This window comes from Leptopilina boulardi, unplaced genomic scaffold (genome assembly GCF_019393585.1).
Source record: "Leptopilina boulardi isolate dan_hultmark-lab unplaced genomic scaffold, ZJU_Lbou_2.1 LbouV2_30, whole genome shotgun sequence".
Taxonomy (NCBI): domain Eukaryota; kingdom Metazoa; phylum Arthropoda; class Insecta; order Hymenoptera; family Figitidae; genus Leptopilina; species Leptopilina boulardi.
Genome location: NW_026137863.1, coordinates 2,465,675 through 2,491,649, shown reverse-complemented (window position 1 = coordinate 2,491,649; position 25,975 = coordinate 2,465,675). Strand labels below are relative to the sequence as shown.

At 31.5% G+C, this 25,975-nt stretch overlaps 1 protein-coding gene and 1 long non-coding RNA gene across 6 annotated transcripts in view; both read left to right on the top strand.

Annotated features, from left to right (window-relative positions):
• Positions 1 to 25,975, top strand: part of LOC127282451 (fasciclin-3) — a 323,057-nt gene that overhangs the window by 63,717 nt on the left and 233,365 nt on the right. The window lies entirely within an intron of this gene.
• The window catches only part of LOC127282453 (uncharacterized), a 202,255-nt gene continuing 187,952 nt past the window's right edge, over positions 11,673 to 25,975 (top strand). The window contains exon 1 of the long non-coding RNA XR_007843205.1: positions 11,673 to 11,718. This is a non-coding gene — a long non-coding RNA (uncharacterized LOC127282453). The remainder of the gene's footprint in view (positions 11,719 to 25,975) is intronic.

The window sequence follows — 25,975 nt, the reverse complement described above, 5'->3', positions numbered from 1 at the left end:
ATGCGAAATTCTTTTTTTTTTTTTTTTTTTTTTAAACATAAATTCAGTTGGAGAAAAAAAATTTTATTAATCATTTTTATATTCAATCTTTAATGGCACATTAGTCATTTGAAGTGGTATTGAAAATGGAACAATAATTTATTGCTCATGCTATTAAAGTGTCACATATTTCAATGATTGCTCTCTCGATTATTGGTTTCAAAAATATATATCGAATTTAATAATACTAATTTTATTGGTATTTCGGTTTATGTTTTCTTTTTTTTTTTATTTGTCCAGATTATCTTATCTCGAGCATGTAAAATGTAATGTAAAATCTTTTACCGAAGAAAATCTGTTCGAGATTTTTTTTTCCTTGAAAGCTTCATTGACATCGATTTTTTATTTTGCAATGATTTCCTATCAAATGAACCGCGCTTGACCTATTTCGAAAGATTGAGCTATTCGGCGGGAATAAGCCTTATAAATCTCTTGGAAGCAGGAGACTGAGAAACATCTGTTTTCAACAATAGATACAGTAGAGGCGCGTGCACAATGTGCATGAAAACAGGAGGGCAATAAAAAGCAGATGTGGTCTATCTCGATATGACATTTTGGGATTCGGCACCTTATAGGTAGATATAGTTCTTCCTGTTTGAAACATGCGTTCAACTGTCTTGCCATATAGAGAAGCGAGTTTCCTCTTTATATATATGTATATATATTCGTGTGGCATTCGACAGGAGCACTAACTTACATGCGCACTGCCTTGTGACAATGTGAGAATGGATTCGAACGAGCGAGCTTTTCGATGATTTACGACCTGTAATATAATACGGTTTGCCAAAGTCATCCGACTCGTGCAAACTCTCTCGTTTCCTTTCTTGTTCTCTCTCTCTATCTCTCTAGCTCTTATTTCTCTCTTGCGCGAATTCATGCAACTATTCGTCAAACATAATTCATGACTCTTTCATGGAAAATTGGATGTAAGTCACCTGTACAAGAGTTAGACAAGTCTGGGCCTATGTTTGAATTTTTGAGTTATGACTCTTGACGGAAAAGTGACTTTAGAAGTCTTCCTTTTTTTGCAACATGCATAAAAGGACGTACGATTTTTGTGTTCTTGAATCTGTAGGTTAGTAAAATCTGAATTTTGAGAAGTTTTGTTTTTGTAATGATTTTTGTGTTCTTGAACCTCTAGGATTTGGAAGCATTTTTACTTGGTACAAAAAATAACAACGGATTAAAATTTTTGTTGCACTCAATCCAAATCATTAATTTTTTGTAATCAGTGTTTACAGATGATTTTAACGGATTGTGCTAGTAATCAAAATTTTCTAATTCTTCTAAATGGACTGCATTCAATGCATGTTTTTGCAAACATATATTGGATGTATTTTGTGTTCCTGACCCTTTTGGAAGAGATTTTAGAAGCATTTAGTTGGTGGTACAAAAATTAAGATAACGGTTTGAAATTTTTGTTGCACCTAAAATCTGAATCATTAATTCTTTGTAATCTGTGTTTATGGATGATTTTAACGAATTGTGTTAGTAATCAAAATTTTCTAATTCTTCTAAACGGACTGCATTCAATGCATGTTTTTGCAAACATATATTGGACGTATTTTGTGTTCCTGAACCTCTGGAAGAGATTTTAGAAGCATTTAGTTGTTGGTACAAAAAATAAGAATGGTTTTAAATTTTTGTTGCATCGAATCTGAATCATTAATTTGTTATAATCAGTGTTTACAGATTTCTCTAACGGATTGTATTGATAATAAAAATTTTTTAATTCTTAACAGATTGTATCCAATGCATGTTTTTGCAGCATATGACGATTTTTGTGTTCCTAAACCTCTGGAAGAGATTTTAGAAGCATTTAGTTGTTTTAGAAGCATCTAAATTTTTATACTTATTGATACAAAAAAAATAAGAACTTGTTAAAATTTATTTTTGAATGTTGGCTGAATGGATTTAGGTACAAAAGATCTTCTTGCCTTTACAAAGGACACAATTTTTTTTTTTTTCCTACTTGTTCTTATGAACCAATACCGTCGCCATTTATTGAACTTAAACTGTTTAACGGCCACTCCACTTCGTAAATTGCGATAGTCCTCGTATTTCCAGTAGTTCTTTCACCTTTGCAATCTACGCGATGAAAGAGAAACGCTCGATAAAATACTATAGAATTCGTATTGTGCTCTAATGGGTTCCACACCAGAACGAGGTGAATTACAAAGCACATTTCTGGTACCAAGTAATTTACAGCAAACAGCAACAAATTGCACAATAAAAGTACAAGAATTTTTTCGAAAGAAAAACATTGTATATACAATTGATTTTTAAAAGATTTCGCTCTCATTGAAAATGATTCACATTTTTGTCCAGAATTTTTATTTTTACTGGAAACTAATTCTTTTCTGATCCTCGTGCAGAGTACTTTTTTTTCCTAAATTATACCTAAGAAAATGTTTCTTGATCCTTGAAAAATTTGGTTTCTTCTGTTGCACTAAAGTATATATTTGAATTGTTCCTGAACATGAAGCTCGCGTGGATATATATTCAAGGTAAATTTGAATTTTAAAATAAGTCTCTCCGAAGAAAGACTACTTACAGTAGCATAAAATTGCTTTTAGTATTGAAGCCTGGAAACGCAATTACAAAACATTGTAAATCCACAGACAGAAAGAGAGGAGGGTTTCATATATATATATATGTGTACGCGTACTCAAAGGAAAATGTCACGTTCTATATGGTTGACCATATTATTATTCGCTTCACGTCACAACAATGACTTGAACTCAAAGGAACGCTAAAAGAGATTTGAGGCCGAAGAAATCGAACACAAAACCTTTGTCTACTTAAAAGACTTGACCTCAAAAAAAAAGTTCATGTGCGGAAATTTTTTTTTAGAAAATAAAACGTTTTTTTAAAAAAATTTAAACAATTAAATTTATCTAATCCGGAAGGGTTGTCGAAAGCTTCTCATGAGATAATATATATTGTTGCCGCGGCAACATTAAAGTGGATGCGACTGGAATGCGTGTCGTTTGTCATGAGTGAAGGATTTAGCATCACGATGTAAATCTAATTAGTGTCAAGAGTTTAAAATATCGTTTTTTATATAAACAAGAGAGTTGATAAAAATTTTAATCATATTTTCTGAATCTCATATCTAATCATATATAGCTCATTAAAACTGTACTTTTTTTTTTAAAAAAAAGAATTTTTATCGCTTAATCTGCAAAGTTGCTGTGAATGTATAGAGGTTTTAGATTACTTTGAATTTATTTCTAAAAGAAATATTTCTTTTTTTGTTTTGCGTTATACAATTGTCGAGACATAAGAGATTTCTTATCAGAAAGTGATTTCTATGCGAATACTCACAAGGAAATGTCGAAACCCTATTCGTACATGAAGTGAAAAGCCCCCAGGTTTGACGTAATTTCAACATAATACGATAATTTAGAGCTATTGCCTGTAACTGACACGATCACCGCAATTTAGGGTCTCCAGGGTGGTCTTTGTTGAAAACAATTAAACATCTGGAGGTACGTTTTTCACAAATAAATAAATATATATATATATATATATATATATATATATATATATATATATATATAATGCCATGTGACCCTGAAGTTCAGAATCGTCCGGTATTTTCTTCCCCCTTTTTCTTTTCGTCTTTACCTCTTCCTCACACAAAATTCCCCCTTTTTCCAAACAGTGAGCTATAGATTTCGAAAGGACACACATAATATTGTAGGAGAAAGACAAGAGAGGGGTCGCCCACCAAATTGTCAAGTTCCCCCTTTAACATTATATATAAATTTTAATAACGGTTACCGTTTTGCCGTAGTCTCTCAAAATGTACTTTAGAACGTGTGGGTGAAAGTCATGTTTATCAAAAAATAAAAACAGACCTTTTTTTCTTCTGTGAGGGGAAAAAAACAAAGACAATTCATGTCATTTGTCATGAAAAAAAAAATAATTAGATACATGATTCCCGATCTTTTAGTTCAGTTTTGACTTTCCCACTCTTTCAGAGTTATAAGATAATTATTTTTCTATTTTATAAATGTGATGATGGGAAAATTATAATACATTTTTTTAACTAGCCTTAATAGTATATATAATTAACGGAAATTTCATTTCTTAATGTGTTTTTATGAAAAAAACATTTTGTGATCGCTTTTTTTAATTAAGCTTTAAGATCCTCATGTATTTTACTTAAATGCGCGTTAATGTTTTTTGATGATAAAATAAGAAAACATTTCTGTAAATAGAAAAATTTTTTATATACGAGAATAAAAGTCGGTTTAAAAAAGCACGCCGTTGTTAAAGTAGAATTAATTGTAACCGTAAAGAAAGGTTTTTTTTTTCTTTAAAAAAAAAATTTTTCTTCAATTGCAACATCCTTGAATGAAGTCTTAGCAGCTTTTTGCAAAATTTACCGATCAATGAAATTATATATATATATATAAAAGATCAAAGTAAAGCTTGGGTAGAAGAGAGAGAAAGAGAGGGAAAAAAAATGGAAAAATGTTCACGATCGCAGAGGAGTGATAAATATAGAGCAAACAAGGCGTGCGTTGTGCGCAAAGCGACAAGCTCCAAGGAGCAAACAAAGCTTTTTTATTGGAACATTTCGCGATTTTATCACAACGTAATGCGTAATGTTGCCTCTAAATCTTCTTGTTCTATGTTGCAATCTACTCATTTTCTTGGGAGGGAAAAAAGGAAACAAAAATTTTACGACAAAATAGAATTTCAGAACCTTTCTCTTTTTTAATTCAAAGAATGTTTTTTTTTAATACTTTTTTTTTAATGTTCAGATTCTCATTAATGTTTATAATATTTTTTTTCTAATTAGAATTTTACGAGTTTATCTTAAAATTCATCAACATTGAAAATTAATACACAGTATAACAAGAAAATTAGTTAAATAAATTTTGTGTTCAGGTGTTTTTTTTTTCAGGATATATATGTATATATTGAATAAATATTGGACGCTCGTAAACAAAAATCGATCACCAGTTATTTTCCTGTCTGGCAATTGTCCATAGAGTCAGTGTTTTTCAATGTGACGAAATGGCGCCCTTTTTTATTCTATCAATATCACAATAAATAAATCTTGTCGTGATAAATTGTTCTTTCATGAAAAAAGTCGTATTCTTTTTTTTTTGTAATTTTTGTCTAATACGTTGCAATTAAAAAGATTTTGTCATATTTTTAAATTAAAATGAATAATTTTTCACTTTTTTAATTTTACTTTATCTTTCAAAAAATTGTAATTATTTTATTTCAATTTTATGCAACAATATTTTCTCGGTTGCATAAGAGTCTCTCTCTTTTTATTACTGCTACGGGTATACAAATATGCGAAGGTCGATTTGCTTCAGTACATAGTGTCTGTTTAACATAATCTTTATTAGACCCAATTTTCTCTAACTGAATTCATGTTTGTTCCCAACGGCCCATATAATATTTAGCATAATTTTTATGTAATCTATTTTACATTTAGAGGAGTTTCAATGTCTTTTTGAAAAACATGACAAGTATGTGCTGAAAAATAGAAAATATAGTTTTAAAAAATGGGTCAAGAGTATCTTTAATCTACTGCTTTGGATTACAATGCTGTAGTTTGAATTCTATTTAATGTAATAATTTTGCTGCTTTAGATTATATTTCTGTTTAGATGATAATGTGTTAGATATGATGTTATTGTTTTGGATGATAATGATGTAGATAATATTACTGCGGTTTTAGATGCAAATTCTGTTTTAGATCGACAACAGAATTATTATCTAAAACAGAAGAATTTGCAACCAAAACCGTAGTAATATTATCTGCAATATTATAAACAGCAGGATTAGCATTTAAAACATCAGAATTTATCGCAGAATCGCAGCATCATTATCTGCAACATTAGAAACAGCAGTATTATCATCTAATGCAACAGAATTAGTCATCTAAAGCAGCAGAATTTCCTTCTAAAATACAAGCAGCATTATCTGCAACATTAGAAGCAGCAGCATTATCATCTAATGCAACAGAATTAGTCATCTAAAGCAGCAGAATTTCCTTCTAAAATACAAGCAGCATTATTTGCAGCATTAGAAGCAGCAGCATTATTATCTAATGCAACAGAATCAGTAATCTAAAACATCAGAATTTGTCATCAAAAAATACAGAATTATCACAAAAACAACACTATATTAAATTCTTTTGTTTCAAAATGATAATTCTGATATTTCAGATGCAATTTTTATTTGCTAATGACTTTGATAAATATTTGCGGTTAAATAATTTTAGATTTTTGCTTGTATAACACAAACCTAATGGATTGTAATATTGGCTGTTAAAGAAAGGAAAAATAAATCATAAGAATCTTTAAATGAAATTCCATTTTGAAATAATGGAATTTTCTTGACTTACTATTTGTCCTTGTCGTTTCGAGGGTATATATAGGGAGTTGGATCTTATTAAAGAAGAAAAATGCACAATTTTGAATTTACTATCGCGCCTATTAACTTGGTAAATAGAAACGTCATCAACAAATGCACATTTCTCTGCGTTGTCTACATCTGCAATCTCGTGCCAATAATTTCATGTTCGCGAAAGAAGCCCTTGGGCTTGTACCATATCTATATATATATATATATATATAGGCGCGCAAGGGTCGATAAAAGCGTTTCCTCCGTGGTTAGGCGTTGTATAAAGTTGGTGTGTGTACATATAGATATATATATATATATACTGCTGAAATAAGCAGAACAAACGAGAGCGGAGAAAAGTAAAGCGGTAATGCATTCATGAACGGTTTAAAGTCGGCATTCTCTCTAACAGAAGAAATGGTATTACCCCCATTTCGTTGGCCTTGTTCCTGGTGAGAAAAAGAGAGAAAGGCATCGCGCGTTGGTATTCTCAAAACGGAATAGTCCTTGTCGTATATGCCATCATCCCCCTTCCCTTTAGGTACAGTGTAGGATCTATATATAGTACAATGCCGCAGTACAATTCACGGGAAATATTTTCAGCAACCGGTGTAAAATCAGTGAATTCCACTTCGCGCTTTTCCAATACGTAACTCATCTCCCCCTCCTCTCTTCTTTTTTTCCTTCTTCTCTCTTTCTATTTCGCCTCTATCTTTGGAAGCATTCTTTCTCTTGGAATTTACACTTTGTTCCGTGTTAACGCTTTTCATGCGGATGTCACCAAGTCTTCGTGGACATGCAAAAAAAAAAAAAGAAAAGAAAAAGGTAAAGTGCAGATTTTTAAAGGCTTTGGAAAAGAAGATGAAATCGCAAAGAAAAGAACACACAGAAATCTTTCACTGACTTTGATGGATCAAAAATCCTTGCAATTTTGTGTCCCGAAGGGCTGGCGCATGAAACTTCCATCATATTTTACTTTCAGACTTTGACGGTAATAGATTCATAACAAGGAAACGGTTTTATGTTTTCTTCAAATATAATCTGCGAGAAATATATATATATCAATTATTAACAAGTTTTTCTTATTTATTTCGTGACAAGTGAATAATTGATTGTGAAATAAATTATATTCGCGTGAATTTTGTTATGTATATTAGAATTGTGTTCTTTTGTCGTTAGTCTTAAGGTGATTTATAAAATTACATTAACTTATATATATATATATATTTGCTCAACGTCAGCGAAAAAACTTTTGTTTTACTATTACGTTTTATAATTGCAATTAATTTTATCTAAAATACAGAGAGAGACCTAGTTTTTTGTTTCGTTTATCGGCACGACTATTGTACGCAAAGCGTGAATAAACACACGTATCGTGAGTTTATGAGTCCGACCTAGATGCATCTCGTGTAAAATCTACTACTCTGCATTCGTTAGATGGTGTCACTGATAAAATATACTTGGTAGCTAACAATCCACGAGAGAGTTTGTATATAATTTTGAAAGAAAAGTAGGTAATAAACTTGTTTATCATCTATAAAATTTTTCCGAACTATTTTTTGCAGATGTGTTTCTTTTACTGTCTATAATCTTCAATTAGAAAAGAAAATATTTATAAGGACAATAAAAAATGATTTTAGGCGTATAAATTTTGACACTAGTTCATTGTCTCTCTAATAAATTTTGCAATTGTGCACAAGTTGTTGATTGCAAATTGACAATGGAGGTGGAATTTGTGATTGTACAAGCAGAGTAACACATATGAACTCTACATGGTTCTGCATCGTTGGTCAATTATTTTAGCTACTACATAATGCTACAACGATTGGCGTAATTAGACAGTAGAAATGGCTGACTGCAGTTGTTAGGAATATATATCCCAGGTTCTTAACTACCTTCGTTTCCGTGTGCGGCATATTCCGAACGTTTTAGAAATTCGTCGGGATTTTGGACCCTCATCATCTTCTCTTTCTCTCTAATATTTGTTGATCCACTCTCCTCTGTGCTTTTGTGCCTTTTCCCCTTTGCTCTGAATAAAATATATGAAACTTAGGAAGATTAACCTTCACAAAACCATGGTATGAGATTTCGAAAACACAAATCCCGCTTGCCGCATGTAATGCGATTTTATAATAATAAATATATTACTACGATTCCATCTTCAATGATGAGGGGATTTATGGAAATGATATATTTCTTTTTTTTGTGTGTAATGCTATTAGTTTATAGATGACAATGTTGTTTACATGCTGGTATAATGATATATATTCTGGTGTAGAATATGTTTTGGATGCAAAATCTGCTATTTTAGATGATGGTGATGTTGTAGATAATACTGTTGCGATTTTAGATGACAATTTGGGTGTTTTAGATGATAATTCTGTTGTTTCAGAAAATAATGCTTTTGTAGGTGAAAATTCTACTGTTTTAGGTGACAATATTTGAATTGTATTGTAGAACTCTGCTATTTCAGATGATAATTCTGCATTTTTAGATGAAAATTCTACTGTTTTAGATAGTACTGATGTTGTAGATAATACTGCTGCGATTTTCGAAGGCAATTCAGGTGTTTTAGATGATAATTCTGTTGTTTCAGTTAATAATGCTTTTCCAGATGAAAATTCTACTGTTTTAGATGACAATGTTTGGATTGTATTACAGAATTCTGCTGTTTCAGATGATAATTCTGTATTTTTAGATGCAAAATCTGCTGTTTTAGATAGTACTGATGTTGTAGATAATACTGCTATGATTTTAAATGAAAATTCTGTTGTTTTAGATGATAATTCTGTTGTTTCAAAAGATAATACTGCTGTTCTAGATGAAAATTCAACTCATTTAGATGACAATTTCGCTGTTGTTGCTTTAGATACTAATGCAATGATTTTAGATGAAAATTCTACTGCTTTGGATGACAATTTTTTGATTGTTTTACAGAATTCTGCTATTTCGGATGATAATTCTTTATTTTTAGATGAAAATTCTACTGTTTTAGATAGTACTGATGTTGTAGATAATACTGCTGCGATTTTCAAAGGCAATTCGGGTGTTTTAGATGATAATTCTGTTGTTTCAGTTAATAATGCTTTTCCAGATGAAAATTCTACTGTTTTAGATGACAATGTTTGGATTGTATTACAGAATTCTGCTGTTTCAGATGATAATTCTGTATTTTTAGATGCAAAATCTGCTGTTTTAGATAGTACTGATGTTGTAGATAATACTGCTATGATTTTAAATGAAAATTCTGTTGTTTTAGATGATAATTCTGTTGTTTCAAAAGATAATACTGCTGTTCTAGATGAAAATTCAACTCATTTAGATGACAATTTCGCTGTTGTTGCTTTAGATACTAATGCAATGATTTTAGATGAAAATTCTACTGCTTTGGATGACAATTTTTTGATTGTTTTACAGAATTCTGCTATTTCGGATGATAATTCTTTATTTTTAGATGAAAATTCTACTGTTTTAGATAGTACTGATGTTGTAGATAATACTGCTGCGATTTTCAAAGGCAATTCGGGTGTTTTAGATGATAATTCTGTTGTTTCAGTTAATAATGCTTTTCCAGATGAAAATTCTACTGTTTTAGATGACAATGTTTGGATTCTATTATCGAATTCTGCTGTTTCAGATGATAATTCTGTATTTTTAGATGCAAAATCTGCTGTTTTAGATAGTACTGATGTTTTAGATGATAATTCTGTTGTTTCAAAAGATAATACTGCTGTTCTAGATGAAAATTCAACTCATTTAGATGATAATTTAGCTGTTGTTGCTCTAGATACTAATGCAATGATTTTAGATGAAAATTCTACTGCTTTGGATGACAATTTTTGGATTGTTTTACATAATTCTGCTATTTCGGATGATAATTCTGTATTCTTAGATGAAAATTCTGCTGTTTTAGATAGTAATGTTGTAGATAATACTGCTGCGATTTTCAAACTGCAATTCGGGTGTTTTAGATGATAATTCTGTATTTTTAGATGCAAAATCTGCTATTTTAGATGATAATAATGTTGTAGAGAATACTGCTGCAATTTTAAATGACAATTCGGTTGTTCTAGATGTTAATTCCGTTGTTTCAGAAGGTATTGCTTTTCTAGAAGGAAATTTCACTGCTTTAGATGATAATTTTTGGATTGCTTACCAGAATTTTGCTATTTAAAATGAAAATTTTTGATTTTTAGATGCAAAATCTGCTGTTTTAGATAGTAATGCTGTTGTTGGTAATACACTGTGATTTTAAATGAAAATTCTGGTGTTTTAGATAATAATTCTGTGATTTTAGATGATTTTACAATATTTTTTATTAATAATATTAACGACCCTGATGTTTTTTCATTAATATCTTTAATTGCCTAACATAATTAAAAAATCTTTGTTGATGCTATTTTTCTTATAAAATTCTTACTTTTATCACACCACATATGCAATTGTTATTCTCAGCATTATATAATTTCAAAACCATAAATAATTTTATCGTTTGATATTATAAATAGCGCTTTGATTATTTGCCTCTTTTTTTTTATTTACGTTATGCGCCATTAAAACATCTTCTCATTATAAGATGCGCTCCTGGCGCGGATATGGCATTTATTATCGAAATATCATTCGCTGAGGACGTTTAATTATATCAGAATGATGAGTCAATTAAAGCTGCAGTAGGTATATATACAGTTTTAGCGTGCAAGAGATAGTTATATATATGAAAATAGAAAAAAAAATCCTGAAATATGTCTCGAGCAGGAAGAACTGATTTTGATGAGCCTCGAAAAGAAGATGCTTTGAAGCGTTAAATAATGTTAGGTTCGATGAGCGCCGGCTGTCTAACGTTAAATTAAGATGACAACGACGACAAAAGCAGTAAGCTGCAATGGATTACCTGGGCGAGCAGTGGTTTTCGTCGTCCTTCCGGAACATTATTCCAAGGTTGAGGGTTCAAGTTCCGTTGGGATCATCTCATTTCGAGGATGTCTAATATAACCTTGTGTATATATGTATATAGCTTGAGGGACCGGACGTCGCGTCGTTGTGCTTGTTCCACTGTCCGAATAATTGGCGAAGCGCAATATGTACCAAACGCAAACAACTCGCACGTGTTTGGTCGAATTACTACTCCCCTATATATGCCATTCTCAGAATATACCTTTTTTTTTCTTATTCCATTTTCCACATGGTTTTTCATCAAATAAAAATTTTTAAATTCTAATTATCTCTTTGAAAAAATTAAATTTTTTTTTTCTTTGTTACAGGTGAGAAATTGCAATCAACAATTCAAAATTATACGGGCTTTGTAAGTAGAATTTTTTTTTGACTCTATTTTTTGGTGATGCATTGTGGCAAGTTCAACAAGTGGAAGCCTTAAATAGTTGAACTTTGTTAAAACACCTTGAATATTCGCTGGAGATTATTGCGCGAGATGAGTCTCTCTCTCTCTCTCTCTCTCTCTCTCTCTTGATATAATAATCCGTGTTCTCTCTCTCTCTCTCTCTCTCTCTCTCTCTCTCTCTCTCTCTCTCTCTCTCTCTCTCTCTCTCTCTCTCTCTCTGTATGATCCAAAACATCATATAAACCACTGTATGCGCCTTTACGCGTAGGAGGCATATACACAGAGGGCCTCAAACAATGTATGTTTATATTCCCTTGTGCCTTCGCAACCTGACTCGTTGTTATACATAATTATATATACATAATAACGCTTGGCGTCGCTTTCATCTCATGATTGTGAATAGAGAAATTATTATTCTACTACGAAACAGAAAAAAAAAAAAAAAAAATTATATATTTGCAACGGCTGTCTGTTCAACTAGTTTTCGTATATGTATATTTCAATTTTCCAAAGAATTATTTTTGAGATATAAATAAATTTTAAATGGCTTACATAAATTCTAGAGGTGGGAGGTTTTTGTTTTTTTTTTCCAAGTGAAGCACATAATCAGTATAAATTACGGTGTTACGTGACCATGTCTGGAAACCTTTGATCGTAGGTGTTGACACCCACGAAGTTTTTTTTTTTCGCACAAAAGATTATACATAGGAAAGACGAAACCCTTGTGTTTTTTTTTCTTCTTTCGAGACAAAATCCTAAAATAAAGGGTATGTTTTTGTTAACTTTTTTTTTCTCTCTCTCTAAAAAGGTAGATTTTCAAAGCTCAGAGGACAATGGTATATAATAATTGCTTGATTCCTTTTTTTTTATTAACAATGTTTAATTAAAACAAAAGAAAAAAATGTATATTTTTCTTTCTTTGATGATGAAAATGTTTTTTCGACTCGAAATGTAGTTAACAAAATTAAGAAGCGAAGTTAATTAGTTTATAAGTCTCTTGAAATTTTTTTTTTATTTAGCTATTATATGTAAAATGTAGGAAGTCTTTTTGACTATAGACTCATAAAAAATTTTTAAAATAAAAAAAAATATTATAATAAAAATTCGTTTTGCGAAATGCTTGTCACACACACACATGCCAGGGTGCATTTTAAGTTTCCGGTCGTTGTCGCGCGTGAAAAGAAAATTCAAATTCTAAACAACTTCTTCCTTTCAACCTCGTTTATAATTCATTGTGTCTCTGAGATGCCAGAATTTGCGAAAAAAAACTGAGGCGAATACGAGTAGGTGAAAATTTACATCTCTTTAAAAATTTCTCTTGCTTTTAGGAAAAGCGATTTTTTTTTTCATATCAATTTTTATGACAAATTTTTAATTTGTTTCTTCACTTCCATTTTTTTTAGATTTTTATCATAGAAAAAACACTGGGTAAATTTTGTTGCGGGTAATTTTAACCAATGCTAATTCACATAGACGGTGGCGCCCTCAACTAAGATAAAATTTGTTGCAGGTAATTTTTATACCGATTTTGGGGTAAAAATTCGACTTTTTTTTTTCGTGTGTTCATAATTATAAAAAACAAATATTCGACTTTTTTGGAAAAGAATGAAAATTAATTAAATTATTATTTATATTATTGAATCAAAGGATGATTCATTTCGATCAAATTTTCACGCATATATATATATATATGTATATAGTATCAAAGAACATTTAATTAAATGTTTGCTTTTTTATACAATTTGATTATATTTGTTTGCACTTTGATGAAAGTTTGTTTTCATAACTGCATCAAATATTCATAGGTATTTACTCCCTCGTCAATATAACTGTGCCATATATATATATAGGGGGGGGGGGGGGGTGGCGAAGGGTCCAGGTATTAAATTTTCGATGAACTTGTTATACGAATCGTCCATCAAGCATGAATATAGTGTAGAAGAGACGGAAAAGTGCGAGGGAGTTGGAAAATATTATAACATTGAGTAATTTTCGCTTCGAAAGGGAAAATCCCGTGACCGCAATTAATTTAACTCTTAAATAATTAATATTTATTTAAGATGAAAATAATTCTCTTGCGGTACAAATTTTCTTCTAGAAATATAAATGTGATGTTAATTTTCTTATTTATACAAAGAGAAAGAAAAAATAAGAGAGAGAGAGAGAGAGAGAGAGAGAGAGAAGAGAGTTGATATAACACCAATCTTTACTAGTTTTGTATAAACATTGTCTAAAGAGAAAGACATTTAACGTTGAAATTTATATTTGCATTATCATTACGTCGTTTATTTAACAATGTTGATTTTTATTTAGAAATTCGAGAATCACTGCAAAATTTTCGAAATTTAAATGTGGATTTGATGGGGCTTTGTCCAGTTTTCCCTATTTCTGATACTAGAAAAAACTGGCCAGAGCCTTGTCAGTTTTTCTGTGAATGTTACGATATTTTGTAAGGTATTTTATTATTAATCCATTACATTTTTTGTAATCTAGTCAAACTGTCGAGACCCTGAGAAGGGCCTTATTTTAAAACTATTGGGATTTCGGCGGGGAATTCTGGGTTAGAATCTAAAAAAAAAACAGTAAAAAGATTAGCTAAAAATAACTTTTTTCTTACGAAAGGTAGTTTTTAAAATGTAGTTTATATTTACTTTTTTCTAATTAGGAAAACTGGCGAGGTTCTTGCCAAAGAATTTTATATCGCAAGTGTCAATTTTCACACTTGCAATAACTTCATTTATAAAGCAATTTCATTGCATTTACACTGTTTAAATTTTATTTTCTTTTGTACTATTTAGTTTTGGGAGGGGCCTCGCCAGTTTTCCTAGTTTCGATTAAATGTAAATAAATCAAGTTTTCTAATTATCTTTAGTTTAAAAAAAGTTATTAACAAAACCCACTTGGAAAGATTCCCTGGAAAGTGCCCCCTGGAGGTTCTATTAGAATTCCGCCGGAACTTCCAACGTAATTCCGTCGGAATTCCAAAGAATTTCCTATGGGATTCCGATGGAATTCCGACGGAATTACGTTAGAAGTTCCGGCGGAATTCTGATAGAACCTCCAGGGGGCACTTTCCGGGGAATCTTTCCAAGTGGGAAGAATCTTTATTCTAGAATTTCAGTAATATTTTTGTTAGGGATTTGACTAGAAACATCAAATAAGATTTAAAATAGGGCTCTAGTTAGTTTTTTGCTAGTTACTCGTAATTTTTTTCAGTTTTTGGAAAAATTCGACTTTTTCAAATTATTATTTGTACAAAAAAATATTATCTCACAAAATAGAGTAGTTTAGAGGAATACTAACAGACAAGGCTTTAGCAAGGACCTCGCCAGCTTTCCTAGTTTGAATTAATATGTAAATAAATCAAGAACTGTTATATTTTCAGTTAAAAAAGGAATTTTTACGTTAAATTTTTAATAATATTTTTATATTTGGGATTTGATTAGTATTTCCTATCAAGTGGAATTTCAAATAGGGCTCTGGTTAGTTCTTAGCTAGTTTCTCGTAATTTTTTTCAGTTTTTGGAAAAATATGACTTTTTCAAAATAGTAATTGTACTAAAAATATATTATCACAAAATAGGGTAGTTTAGAGGAATACTAACATACAAGGCTTTAGCAAGGACCTCGCCAGCTTTCCTAGTTTGAATTAAAATGTAAATAAATCAAGAACTTTTATATTTTCAGTTAAAAAAGAAATTTTTACGTTAAATTTTTAATAATATTTTTATATTTGGGATTTGATTAGTATTTCCTATCAAATGGGATTTCAAATAGGCCTCTGGTTAGTTCTTAGCTAGTTTCTCGAAATTTTTTCAGTTTTTGGAAAAACTTTTTCAAATTATTTTTTGTAAAAAAAATACTATCTTACAAAATACAGTAATTTACAGATAAACTGACAAGGACAAGGCTTTATTAAATAAGATTTAAAATAGGGAAAATATGACTTTTTCAAATTAGTAATTGTAACAAAAAATATTTTATCACAAAATAGGGTAATTTATAGGAGAAAACTTGACAAAGATCAGACCAGTTTAACATTTTTGTTTTTATTAAAAATAAAAACAAAAAAAGTGATGCAATCAACTCTTAATGAAAATATGCAGACATAAATGTTTTCGGGCAATAGTCTTTTTTTTTTTTTGCTATCCGGAAGCTTACTTATGCTGGTATCACACGCAATCCATGAGATGGTGAAGGAAAGAGTGTGTGACAATGCACGTGACCGATATAATACGATAGAAACACACGATAACACATTCGCGGGGCAAAACTGACACGAAGTGTGTGCGTAGAAAAGATAAGGGGACCTGCGTGTAGAGCTTGTGTAAATCAAGGGCGCTTTTCTCTCCTTTGCACACAATTATTTAAATCCTCGCTGTATGTGTGTGTGTGTGTGCGACTCCAATTTTAAATGCGCATCGAATTTCTTTATCAACCCCTTTTTATTATTGCAGATTTCTCTCTTGAAATTTTTATCTTATATACACCCGCATCAAATATTCGCATTTTGTCTTAAAATGCGATGATGTGGTATTATTTTTGCACATGATAAAACACGTGCGTTCGTTTCATATATATATTTTAAAATATTTTCAAGTCGATAAAAAAAAAAAAAAATTTCTTTTCTCTCGGGACACATTGGAATGCGATAAGTGTTCTTCTCGATGGAAAATGAGTCAGTGTTAGTTGACTCATGGAAAGAATTAAAAAATCTCTAGAGAAATATTTTTGCTCGTAAATCCCCTTGTATTATTATGATTTGATTCATTAGGTTGGAAAATTAATTCTTATTTCAGATTTTCTAATTGAGAATTAAATTTTATATTTTATTTGTAACGGAAGAAAAGATTTATTTGCGATACAAAGAAAATTTATTTGTTTCAAACAAATTGTTCCGCTTAGAAATTGACATACCAGGGCCCTAGTAGGGAATTTAACGCCATACCTTATAAGGGCCAAATCGGAGCGACCAGAAAATATGAATTTCCTAATTAGGGCCACATCAGGCGCGGCGTTACATTGCCTAATAGGGCAGCTTAATCCGGCCCCGATTTGGACCCTGGCAAAATTTCTTTTCTCTGAGTGCATTTTATTTACTATATTTTATACTATTTCTTGAATAAAAAAATAAAAAAATCTTCCCTTTTTTTTGAAAGAAAGAAAATTTTAAATTCTTCTTGTACATTACAAAAACAAAGATAAATTATCTATTAAAAAAAAGGGGTATAAATAATATACTTTAAAAATAGATAATTCAGGAATGAATTTAGATGATACTTTGAATTTCTCCAACTGTGATGAATATTTAGTACAGAGTGAAGATCCATACACACACACAGGATTCTTTAATAATTGAGAACCCTTGAAAGTCCCTGTTTATCGAGAGAAAGAGAAGAGTAGAGTGTATATAAGAAGCAGACGTTTGTTGTCTCATCTTTCACCCCCTCTGAGTCTTATCCCCCTGTATATATATCTCCCTCTCTCTCTCTCTCTATCTTTCAAGTTTATAGTGGAGGGTTGACCCTCATAGTCACTTTGTATGCATAGGCCTCTATATTAGCGGATTCACATTTTTCTTATACATAGCGATTCGTTGCACTTGGCTGACATCAAAGCCAGTTAATTTAATTTTATTTTGTCGTGCTTCTTGAACGCTGCTGGAGCGAGCAAGCAATAAAAGTGACGCGTGGGCGCCGCTATTTGTACACACACACTAAAAGAGAGAGAGAGAGAGAGAGAGAGGACTATTTCAAATGAATTCAATTTCAATTAAAGACGACATTTGTTTTCATCTCCGTGGTATTGAAATTCGTATCAAAGGATATTCGCTTTCGAAATAAATATATATATACGTATATAATTTAAATAATATATAATAATATAGATGTACGGGTAATTTTTATTTTTTAGATCCCTAAAAAGTTTTTTTTAATTCCACCCGTGTAGAAATTTTACCAGGGCCCGAATCGGGACCGGATCAGGCTGCCTAATTAGGGAATGAAACGCCACGCCTGATGTGGCCCTGATCAGGAAATCCACATTTTCGCCCTAATTTGTCCATGATTAGCGTTTCATTCCCTACTAGGGCCTTAGTAGGGCAGTTTCTACGCGAGTGATTTCCATGCAGAAATTTTGCCAGGGCCCAGATCGGGCCCAAAATAGGCTGCGCTATTAGGGAATGAAACGCCGCGCCTTATGTGGCCCTAATTAGGAAATTCCTATTTTCTGATTGCCCTGATTTGGCCTTAATCAGCGTTTCATTCCCTACTAGGGCCTTAGTAGGGCAGTTTCTACGCGAGTGATTTTCATGCAGAAATTTTGCCAGGGTCCAGATCGGGGCCAAAATAGGCTGCCCTATTAGGGAATAGCCGCGCCTTATGTGGCCCTAATTAGGAAACTCCCATTTTCTGCTTGCCCTGATTTGGCCCTGATCAGGTGTGGCATTTCATTCCCTACTGGGGCCCTGATAAGGCAATTTCTACACGGTCACTTTTTTTTAAAGAACCCATGTAGAAATTTACCAACCTGGCCCTAACCTGGCTAAAACAGGAAACCGGTGGCAAACCAGGCCCTGGTCAGGCCTAAATCGGGCTGAAATAGTGTTTTTTCTGTGGCCCCGATCGAGTTACCAGTTTCATAATAATTTGGAGTTTCCCGACGTGGGCCCTGACAGAGCCCTTTTAAAATTTTTGCGCGAAAACAAAAAAAAATGAGATTTAAAAAAAAAAAGTTTAGGTGTAACATAAAAATCACCCTGTATATAATTATTTATTTACATTGTTGACGGATTTTAAAAAATAAAATATGACCTTGCATTTATTTTATATAATTATATAGAAATATAATTTAGAAATATTCAAAAGTTGTCAAAGTTGGGGATTTTATTATCTTTCCAAGATGTTTGTTTATACATTGAAGAACAAAAGAGCCACCTTTGTCATAAGCAGAAAAAGGCCAAAGATAATTAATTCAGTTGCAATTCGTGTCTTGACCTGTTTGGGCGTGCGATTATAACAGGAGTGTAGATTATTGTAATTTTCAAAGTATTTGAAAAATAGCATCGGGAGTGCTTGAATTTTTTATTTAATTTTTGCATTTTTAAATATAATTTTTTTTCGGGAGTGTTTCGAAATTTTTTTAGCTCGCGAACCAATTCATTTTAGTAAATCTTTTTTGGTTTTTTTTTTGAGAGTGTTCGAAAAAATTTTAACTCGCGATCGAAAAGTATTTTTTGTTTTGATCATTTTAGTTAAAAAAAAAAAAAAAAAATTTTTTTTTGTCGGGAGTGTTCGAAATTTTTTTAAATCACGTGTGAGTGTCTCCAGCAGATCTTCTCATCCGCCGTATCATCGATTTAATATTCAAGGTTAGATATATATATATATATATATATATATATACATATATATATTAATAATTACTATACATATATTATATCAGACCATTAATTGCTAGAAAGAGTAAAGTGATATCGAGAAAGAAAAAATATGTTAAAATTGAGAGAATCTGCTAACGGCAAGCAATTTATGCAATATTAATTAATTCCACCCTCCCCCACCCCTCACCTCAACCAGGGTAACATGAATGTGATAATTATCATCTGGCGAGTGAACAGGATCAGTTCACATTCTAACAGTCCTGCATCAAACACCATATTAAACTAAATTTTTTTTTTCATTAATATTTTTTTTATCAATAATATAAATTTTTATTGTTGTTGATAGTAGAAGAGGGAAGGGGATTATAAGACATAGATTTAAGGAACAAATGAAAAATGAAGGTGAGAGGGTAAATTGTCTGATACCAGGCCACTTATTCTCTTCCTCCTCTTTTTTGGTGTGTTGAAAAGTGAGAGAGAGAGAGAGAAAGCATTTTGCGGTTATTGTCTCTGCGAGAGAAGTTATGAAAATTACGTAGCTTGCGCGCTTCAACAAAGCTCTTTCCCTCTTTCCACATTGAGTGCCTTCCCCCCCCCCTCTCTCTCTCTCTCTCTCTCTCTCTCTCTCTCTCTCTCTCTCTCTCTCTCTCTCTCTCTCTCTCTCTCTCTCTTTTCCCCCCACTCTTTTTGTACTCCCGAAAGAGAAGCTCTCTCTGTTTAAAATACGGATTTGCCCTCGAGCAAATCGGCTTCTCCTTTCCGGTAAATGCTGCTTTTGTATGCGGTTCAGGTTATATCGTGTTCTCTTCCCTTCCCCCCCCCCCTTTCCCTTTTCCTCTTCAACTGTGCTATCTTGGCGGTATCACGATACCAACATGAAACGTCGTTTCGACACCTAATATGTTCCTCTAACCGCTTCACTTTTCGACGTATTTTAACACAATGAAAACTTTTATCTTTTGCACCTCATATATACAGAGAGAAACAGTTGACGCTGGCAGATTTATATATATATATATACAATGATGTACGTTGCAGATTTTCTGTAAAACCGTTCTTTTTTTAGAATTTTTTTCGTAGGACTCTGTATTGTATTTTTTTTTATTTTTAGTAAATTTGTTAATTAAAAATCAGGCAGAGGAAAAAAAAACTGTTGCCACGGTAACTGATATTCTGGTAACTGTTATCCTGGTAACATTTATCCTAGTTACAGTTTTCCTAGTTACAGTTTTCCTAGTTACAGTTATCTTAGTTACAGTTATCCTGGTAACATTTATCCTAGTTACAGTTTTCCTAGTTACAGTTATCCTAGTTACAGTTATCCTGGTAACATTTATCTTAGTTACAGTTATCCTAGTTACAGTTATCCTAGTTACAGTTATCCTAGTTACAGTTATCCTAGTTACAGTTATCTTAATTACAGTTATCTTAATTACAGTTATCCTGGTAACATTTATCTTAGTTACAGTTATCCTAGTTACAGTTATCCTAGTTACAGTTATCCTAGTTACAGTTATCCTAGTTACAGTTATCCTAGTTACAGTTATCCTAGTTACAGTTATCCTGGTAACCATTGCTATAGTAACTGTAACTGTGATAGCTGTAACAGTTACTAAAGTAACCGTTGCTATGGTAACATTTATTCTAGTAACAGTTACTAAAACAACCGTTGCTATGGTAACAGTTATCCTAGTATCCGTTACCGTAGTAACTATAACTTGGATAACTGTAACTAGGATAAATGTTACCAGGATAACAGTTACCATAACAATGGTTACTTTAATAACTCTTATTCTGGTAACATTTATACTAGTAACAGTTACTAAAGTAGCCGTTGCTATGGTAACTGTTATCCTAGTAACATTTATCCTAGTAACAGTTGCTAAAGTAACCTTTGCTATGGTAACTGCTATCCCGATAATGATTGCTATGCTAATAATTATTTTTATTTTGGATATATATTTAAACCAAATATGTTATTTTTGCTCTGAGACTAATGAATATATGTTTTCCCTGTTATGTAGTAGTACTCCTGATTTTTTTTATTCATTTTGATTTTATTGAATGGATAATTAGTGGAAGATATATGTATATATGATTAAATATAATAATTTTCTGGTGTTTTGTATCGAGATATAGAGAACAGGGATATGTTTATTATTAGTTATATGCATATATGTTTTGTATGTATATATACAGTATGTATTATATATACATGGATGTAGTTAAACATGATACTTTTATATTGGAGCTAATGATAATATAAAATTGCAACGTAATCAGCACGAGTGCTGCAACAATTTGTAAGTGAGCTTTATCCGTTAATGGAAAATGTAATCTCGCTGCGTGTACGTGACACATGTACAGTGAGTGTGTGTATATATATATAGTTGAAATGTGTGCATAGGCAACTATGGACATAAGCAGAAGTAGCAACACACATACACAACCGAGCTCCGAATTGGATACTGCAATATTGAGGACGACGATTATGAGTTCCTAGCCCAGTATTAGCGAATATACACATGACTTCAAGCGACTTTCACGCTTTCTCTCTTTCTCTCTCTCTCTCACTCTCATCATTTTACGAATGAAATACACTAAAAGTATTTTCCTTTGACGGACTTGTATTTATATATATATATATTCGTTTCGATTCAGCAACAAGATGATATCACTTGTAATTGAATTGGAATTCTGGTTTTTCGATTTTTTTTAAAAAGAATGTTTCTGCTAATGATGGTAGTGATCTTGATAGTAATCTTTTGGGCCGCCTCACTAGCGATGTAGCATTTTCTTTCAGGGCAAAGTGAATTAATTTTCTATATAGAAAATACAATTTCTTCTTTATTTGCATCATAAAAAAGTGTAACATTTTTCTTTACTATTTTTTTGATAACTGGATTCAGTAGTAGATAACTTTAGTCAGATAGTGGAGTTGAAATTCTTGTAATTTTAATATTAGTACATGCAGAAAAATATCTTTACCTGAAACAGCGATAAGTTTCTTTAGAACAGCGATATATTTCTCTAGAATAGCAAAAACTTTCGCTGTTTTAATGAAACATATCGCTGTTGTAGGTAAAAAAAAAATTTTTTTTGCCTGTAGCGGTACAATTAATTTTTAATCTATTTAAAATTCTTGTAAATTTATTATCAGCATCAATGAAAATAATTTATTTGATTCAAATAATCGGTTACTTGACTGTTATCAAATAAATATTTATTTGCATCAAATAATTATTTTCTTGTATCGAATAATTATTTACTTGTATCAAATAATTATTATTTGAAATATAGTATTTGTTACAAATGCAGTGATTATTGGTGCAAATAAAGTTTATTTAATTTAAATAAAAATTATTTGTTTCAATTAAATATTTATTTGACAACAGTCAAGTAGCCGATTATTTGAATCAAATAAATTTTTTTCAGTATTAGTAAAATTTAGTAAAGACAGTTTAAAGTTATGGTTTCATTATATTATCAGTAGTAATATTAAATTTTATCTAGATAAATTTTTATTTAAATGTGAGTAGTAAAATTAAATTTTAGTCAGACATTCTAAAATTGTGATATATTTTTTGTTTATGTATCAGTAGTAAAAGTAAATTACATCCAGACAGTTGAAATAGTATTTTTTTTTTTTTTGTTTTGTCAGTATATATAGAAGTAAATTTTCACTCGCAGACATTTTCAAATAAATTGCATATCTATAGAAATTGATCTAGAAATTGGATACCGTTATTGATAGTGCATAATTTTTTGGTTGTCTCTTATTCATTTTTCGTAGCAAACAAGCGGGTGTTTGCTCGGAAGATTGACAATACCTGATGTGAACGCATCAGTTGCTTTGAACAATATTCTGACCAGTCACGTTCTATAAAACTTAGAGTTCGTCTCTATTTTCTCTCTCTCTCTTTCTCTCTTGCTCGTCTCTATATGCATACATGAAAACGAAAATATATTGCATATGAGTATGAAGTTATGGATGTTTTCCAGGTATTTCTCATCGCTTTATTCATGACTGGCCCGTATTTTCAAATGTAGTGATAAAATTCTTCCCAGACATTCATTTTGGTCACCCATATCAGACGTCTGCTCCTGCTTTTCATATCCATCGTTTGTTTCTCATTTCTTTTTGTTTCTATATATCCTCTCGACAAAAATATTATCTTTTCTTGTTTATCTTATCTTCAAGCTTTAAAGTTTATTTCTTCCTTTAAGGAAAAAAAAAATTGCACTCTTTGCAAAATAATAAAAAGTAGTGTTTTTTAATTTATAATATTATATTTTTTTTTTATTAGTTTTGAAAAATTAGAAAAATAAATTCTTTTGTTATAGTACAAGAGATATGTCATTATTTTAATTGCGATCGATATGGTTCGTTTATACAGTTGAATTAGAAACGTAATTTTGAAAACGAAGTTAATAATTAGATTAAAATAGCTTGTAACATGCAAGTTTCAGTTTCAAATCGATGAAAATTCATAGACTCGAAACTGTCTAAAATTCAATTCTCTCTCTAACAGATAAATAGCAGTTATTTACCAAGCCATAAGCTTAGGTCAACAGCTAACTGCTCATATGATGGCAATTATACGTTATTGGATATTCACTTGCATTAAATCCCTATCGGAATTTTCATCTCTCTTCTATATCAAATAAAATAAAATCTCGTATTTTATTTCAACAAAAAAATTTTCATTTTTTTAAAAGAATCTTGATTTTTTTTTTAAATATTTCATTTAACAGATTAGTAAAAATATTTTTCAATTTTTAAATTGTTTTAAATGAAAATATATTTTTTCAAAGAATTTATTTGACCGGTGTTGTTGTTAAATAACGTTTTCAATATAAAACGGTTTGCACATTAAGTATAACCTTCGGGAACTATTTGAATGTCAATATTTAAAGGAGACACGTTTCTGCGATATACGATGTGGTTTTTGGAGCGGCCTATTCCAACGGGGACTATAATTTATTTAATGCACGACGTTTCTTTATTGGGAAGGGTAGAAAATGCCCCTAGTGAGTCGCATATATAGAATATTATTGCGTTTTATTTTACAAACCATCAGTGTTAAATGCGTCTTCAAAATGAATGTTTTGTTTTATTTATTTTACCCTAAAAAGAAATTTCTTTTAATTCTATTTTTTTTAAATTTATTTTTTACATAACAATAGAAAAACGAATAAACCTACTTGGAAAGATTCCCTGGAAAGTGACCCCTGGAGGTTCTATCAGAATTCCGACGGAATTTCCAACGTAATTCCATCGGAGTTCCAAATAATTTCCGATGGGATTCCGACGGAGTTTCGACGAAATTCTGACGTGATTCCGACGGAATTAGGACTAAAAATTTTGAAAAAAATTAATCGGAATTCCGTCGGAATCCCATTGGAAATTCTTTGGAACTCCGATGGAATTCTGACGGAATTCTGATAGAATTTCCAGGGGGCACTTTCTGATGGAATTATGACGGAATTAGGACTCTAAAAATTTTGAAAAAATTAATCGGAACTCCGGCGGAATCCCATTGGAAATTCTTTGGAACTCTGATGGAATTCCGGCGGAATTACGTTGGAAGTTCCCGCGGAATTCTGATAGAACCTCCAGGGGGCACTTTCTGATGGAATTCCGACGGAATAAGAACTCTAAAAATTTTGAAAAAATTAATCGGAACTCCGGCGGAATCCCATTGGAAATTCTTTGGAACTCCAATGGAATTCCGGCGGAATTCCATTGGAAATTCTTTGGAACTCTGATGGAATTCCGGCGGAATTACGTTGGAAGTTCCGGCGGAATTCTGATAGAACCTCCAGGGGGCACTTTCTGATGGAATTCCGACGGAATTAGGACTCTAAAAATTTTGAAAAAATTAATCGGAACTCCGGCGGAATCCCATTGGAAATTCTTTGGAACTCTGGTGGAATTCCGACGGAATTACGTTGGAAGTTCCGGCGGAATTCTGATAGAACCTCCAGGTGGCACTTTCCGGGGAATCTTTCCAAGTGAGAAATAACTTTTACTATACTTTAAAAGTAAAACCTGAACTGTTCGGAATTTCTGGTAATTTTTACTCCGCAAATAGTAAAATTTACTCTGGAAATAGTAAAATTTTTTCTATTTTCGGAGTAAAACTTAACGAAAATGTGCAGAAACTCCGGACAGTTCAGGTTTTACTTTTACAGTATAGTAAAAATTACTTTATTCGTTTTTGCCATTTTTCTCCGTGTATAAATTCTGATATAATTTTTTTTTTTATCAACATTCCTTGAGGTAAAAAATTCGATTGATTAGAATTGAGAAACAATGGATTTGTCAAGGGACAAAAATGTTATTTTTAAAGTGATTTTTTTTTTTTCTTTGGCTAGAGGAAAAGCAGAAAATATAGAGCAAAGCAGTCTTGTTTACTATCGTTTTATAGTTTCTTTTATGGACCACTCGAGCGCGACTTTTTGTCATTGTCATTTCGCGCATAAAAGGAAACTCCTTAATCACAATTTATGAGAGCCTCTTCGAGAGAGAGAGAGAGAAGGAGAGGAGATGATCTTGAGTTCCTGGTCAAAGGATTCATGTCCACGCGCGTTCAAGATTTACTTTCTATTCATTCCTCAACTTCTTTTTTTTTACCGTTCGCCTGTTTCTCTTCCCATATAAAATCGTAGAGAAAATATCCTCCTCATTTCTAATTTTCTCATCACTTTTATTATTGTTATTTTTTATTTTTTTTTTCATAACTACTTTTTCTTTTTTTTTTTTATGGGAAAAATGTGACTGAGAGTTAATTTAATGGGGGAAAAAAAAAACGAAATCGAAATTCCGCGTATATATAAC